Source organism: Lemur catta, chromosome 2 (assembly GCF_020740605.2).
Source record: "Lemur catta isolate mLemCat1 chromosome 2, mLemCat1.pri, whole genome shotgun sequence".
NCBI classification, from domain to species: Eukaryota; Metazoa; Chordata; class Mammalia; order Primates; family Lemuridae; genus Lemur; species Lemur catta.
In genome coordinates, this window is record NC_059129.1 from 65,820,349 (window position 1) to 65,825,649 (window position 5,301).

The following is a 5,301-nucleotide window of genomic DNA, read 5'->3' on the forward strand; positions in this document are numbered from 1 at the left end:
TGTCTCTGATTTTATTACAAGACATTATTGTTTACATAGCTTAATATTGGTCAATGTTCACACACCAATAAGATGCTAACCCAAAGTCCTTACTAATCTTGTCAGTGAGTGAAATGTCAATGTGCCTTTATAAAAGCCATTCACTATATTATATCAGCTATTGAAATATCATTTAGTTTCTATTAGTTTTTATTCTTCATCTAAAAATAAAATATAAACCTAATATTGTAAAGTTAAATATTGGTAAATAAATTCATTAAAGTCTTAGGTTACAAAATCGATGTACACAAATCAGTAGCATTTTTATATACTAATAACAGTCAAGCTGAGAGTCAAACCAAAGACCTAATACCATTCAAAATAGCTATAAAGAAAATAAAATACCTAGGAATACACTTAATCAAGAGGTGAAAGATCTCTGCAAGAACTATACACTGATGAAAGAAATTGCAAATGACACAAATAGAAAAAAAACTCTTACTCATGGGTTTCTAGAATCAACATCTTTACCATGTCCATACTGCCCAAAATGATTTACAGATTCAACACAATTTCCATCAAAATACCCATGTTATATTTCACAGATCTAGAAAAAAGTAATCCTAAACTTCATTTGGAACCAAAAGAAGAGCCCATATAGCCAAAGCAATCTTAAGCAAAAAGAACAAATCAGGGGAGCATCATATTACTTGATTTCAAATTATACTACAAGGCTATAGTAACCAAAACAGCATGATACTGGTATAAAGTAGAGACATAGACCAATGGAACAGAACAGAGAACCCAGAAATTAAACCATCTACCTACAACCAACTGATCTTTCACAAAACAGACAACATATATTGGGGAAAATATGCCATATTCAATAAATGGTGCTGGGAAAATTGGATAGTCACATGAAGAAGAATGAAACAGGACCCCTATCTCTCATCATATACAAAAATTAATTCAAGATGGATAAAAGACTTAAATGTAAGGCATAAAACCATAAAAATTCTAGAAGAACAGATACTACACTTGATCTTAGCCAAAAGGCTGAGATGCAATAAAAAAAAATTGTAGAAAAAAACATAGGAAAAACTCTTCTAGACATTGACATAGGCAAAGAATTTATGACTAAGACCCCAAAGGCAAATACATAAACAACAAAAATAAATAAATGGGACTTAATTAAATTAAAAAGCTTCTGCACAGCAAACAATATAATTAACAGAGTGAATAGGCAACCTATTGATTGGGAGAAAACATTTGCAAACTATATATCTGACAAAGGGATAACGTTGAGAATTTACAAAGAACTCAGACAAATCAGCAGGAAAAAAAACCAAACAACCCCATCAAAAAGTGGGCAAAAGACATGAACAGAAGCTAGACAAATGCCCAGTAAACACATGAAAAAATTCTCAACATCACTAATCATCAGGGAAATGTAAATTAAAACTGCAGTAAGTTACCACCTTACCCCTATCAGAATGGCTATTATTAAAAAGTCAATAATAGATGCTGGCATGAATGCAGAGAAAAAGGAATGTTTATACACTTTTGGTGGGACTGCAAATTAGCACGACCTCTATGGAAAACAGTATGGAGATTTCTTAAAGAAATAAATGTATACTTACCATTCAATCCAGCAATCCCACTACTGGGCAACTACCCAAAGGAAATGATGTCTTTTATTTGAAAAAAAAAAAAAAAAAAAAAAAAGGACACCTGCACTTGAGTGTTTATTGCAGTACAATTCACATTCCAAATTGCCTGTTAATGGATAAAGTAAATGTATTTATATATACATACATACACACACACACACACACACACACACACACCATGGAGTACTACTCAGCCATAAAAAGAAATGAAATAATGTCTTTTCCAGTAACTTGGATGGACCCAGAGACCATTATCCTAAGTGAAGTATCTCAGGAATTTCAAACCAAACACCATATGCTCTCACTAATAAGTAGGAGCTAAACAATGGATACACATGGGCACAAAGCGATATAAACGACATGAAAAACACAAGAAGTGGGGAGGGTGGGAGATGGGGTGAGAGATAAAAACCTACTAGGTACAATGAACAATATTCTGGTGACAGACACACCAAAAGCCCTCACTTAAGCATTATACAAGGTATCTATGTGACAAAAACACTTGTACCCCCTTAATTAATATTTTGAAATTTAAAAAATTAATTTAAAAATTAAGTTAAAAAACATTTTAGAACAGATTGATTCATTGCCTTTGTTTCTGAAGAGGCAACATAATATAAGCAGTTAGGAACAAGCTAGGATCAGAACAAGGAAGGTTTTTGTATGGTGAGAAAAAAATATATATGTTCCAGGTAGAGAATTTACATTTCCTTGTGCTATTCCTGAAATCTTTGCATCAAATTTGCAGGTACACTGCCAATAAAGAAAAAGCATATATTTTATTTTGTTGTTTTTCTTTGAATGACTACAATCTTAATTTCTATAATTTGCATTTAGGTTAAATACATTCTGGTTTTACTATACTTTTCTACAAAGAATTAACAGATGTCTTAATAAAATATGACAACTGGTTTATAGACAACAAAGGATCATCAATTTTGTATACAGTTACAAATTACACAAAACATCTGTAGACTAGTAATGAGGTTTACTATTTTTCCATTTTCTGTACAATATTGTTCAAGATAATAATTAAATGTTCCTTTTGTTAATGAAATCTGACTTGCTCATTAAAATAAACTCATTCTCAAAATATTGCACTCACATTTGTTAATATGTTGTTTTATTTATCTTAGTTTTCAAAATATAATTAATCTATATTGATCCACTCAACATACAAAAGGCCTTCTTTGGGGAGGAGCTGTCATATTGTCAACTTCCTACTGAAACACTGCTTTTGATTTAATTAAAAACTTTACAAATACAAAAGAAAATATCTCTTCAATAATAATAATGTAAAGGAGTAACTCCAATAGGAAAGATACTCTGAAACACTCCCCCTGCAAAACTTAATTCTAAATTAGAACACATCTAACGGACCATGCAAGTAAAAATTTTAAAATAGTACTATTTCACATATGTGGAACGGCTAGGTCAAACACTTATGCTTTTTACTGATTTATGACAATTTGAAATTAAGCACTTCTTCTTCACAGTAATACCCTCATCTTCAGATAAGGTGTAAAATCTTATTCAGAATATTTTGAAGTATTGCCATTATGAAGATGCCTACTCTGCTATACACAGGTGACCCTTCAACAACATGGATTTGAATGATGCAGGTCCACTTACACATGGATTTCCTTCTACTTCTGCCACCCCTAAGACAGCAAGACTAACCCTGCCACTTTCTCCTCCTCCTCAGCCTACTCAGTGTGAAGACAGTGAAGAAGACCTTTATGACGATCTACTCTCTATTAATAAATAGCAAATATATTTTCTCTTCCTTAAAATTTTCCTAACAACATTTTTTCTCTAGCTTACTTTATTATAAGAATACAATAGTACATATAACATACAAAATATGTGTTAGTCAACTATTTATGTATCAGTAAGTCTTCCAATCAACAGGCATCTTCTGGTAATTAAGTTTTGAGGGAGTCAAAAGTTATACACTGATTTTCAACTGCTCAGGGACACAGAGGGAAGGTTGGTGCCCCTAGCACCTATGTTGCTCGAGTGTCACCTGCAATAAGAAGAGTATGTAGCATTTAAACTACTTAGTAATTTTTAGGAAATGTTTACAAATTAAATGCACAAAAGATTTTTATCAGCAAAATGGTATGTGTGAACTTGCTACAAAAGATTATTAGTAAATATCTCATCATTAAAATTCAGCATTTTTAAAGATTTTTAGAGCTACAATACAAACTAAAAACTAGTAAGCATATAAAATATAAAATGTATAAGTTAAATGATATGTCCAACATATATTTAGTAGATGTTTCATAGAATTTAATATAAATAATAGATTTGGAAAGACTTGAAACAGTAATCTAAGGAAAACCTTGAAGATGATTTTCTGGATAAAATGATTGGTTTTATTTTTGTCATGTCTGACATATAGCTAATAATTATGATTAATAAACAGACATGAAAAAAACGCTCAACGTCAGTAATCATCAGGAAAATGCAAATTCAAATCACAATGAGATATCACCTCACACCTGTCAGAATGAACAAGTGTTGGCAAGGATGTGGAGAAAAGGGAACACTTGTACACTGTTGGTGAGAATGTAGGATGTACAGCTGTTATAGAAAACAGTGTGGGCCAGGCGCGGTGGCTCACGCCTGTAATCCTAGCACTCTGGGAGGCTGAGGTGGGCGGATCGTTTGAGCTCAGGAGTTCGAGACCAGCCTGAGCAAGAGTGAGACCCCGTTTCTACTAAAAATAGAAAGAAATTAGCTGGACAACTAAAAATATATAGAAAAAATTAGCCAGGCATGGTGGCATGTGCCTGTAGTCCCAGTTACTCAGGAGGCTGAGGCAGGAGGATTGCTTGAGCCCAGGAGTTTGAGGTTGCTGTGAGCTAGGCTGATGCCACGGCACTCTAGCCTGGGCAACAGAGTGAGACTCTGTCTCAAAGAAAAAAAAATTATTCATAATATCTTCATATTGTCCTTTCAATATGTGTAGAATTTGTAGTTACATCACCTCTCTCTGTGACTGTTTTCTCCCCAGTACTCTGCCCTGTGAACTATAGCCACTTTTGTCTCTCGAGCCTCCCAACTCTGTCTCATCAATTTGGATTGACCACCTTGCTCTTCTGGGGTTTCCCGTCTGTGTGCAAGGCTCAGGAAACTCTCTTCAGGTAATATATTGTGGTGATTACAAGGTTCCCCTCATTTATTTCCCATCTCTCAGGATCGTTGTCCTTTATTGCTTGCTGTTCAATATCTGGAAACCATTGCTTCATATATTTTGTTACCTTTTTTAGTGGTTTCAGGCTGGAGACTAAATACAGCTCCTGTTACTTCATCTTGGTTGAAAGTGGAAGTAATACTAATAAGAGCATAACCTCAGTAGATACTGAAATAGAGCCAGAGATCTACACAAACAAAACGTGAAAACCTAGATTGCTTTACCAAAAGTTTAGAAAAGAGATATCCCTACTTGCACAAACCATTTTATAGCTCAAGGAACAGATATTCCAACTTACATAAATTATGCTAGAGCAGGTGAGAGGAGCTAGGTAATCAATTCTACCAGGCAAAAATATAATGTTTATTCCAAAAATGTATTTAAAAAAGCTAAATAAAAGACCAGGTTAATCACACTGACAAATTTGGGTGTGAATACATTAAATAAAAT

General features: G+C 33.5%; 1 pseudogene; it reads right to left on the bottom strand.

Annotated features, from left to right (window-relative positions):
- Positions 1–846: 846 nt before the first annotated feature.
- On the bottom strand, positions 847–1,047 carry LOC123633586 (annotated as a pseudogene).
- Positions 1,048–5,301: the final 4,254 nt, after the last annotated feature.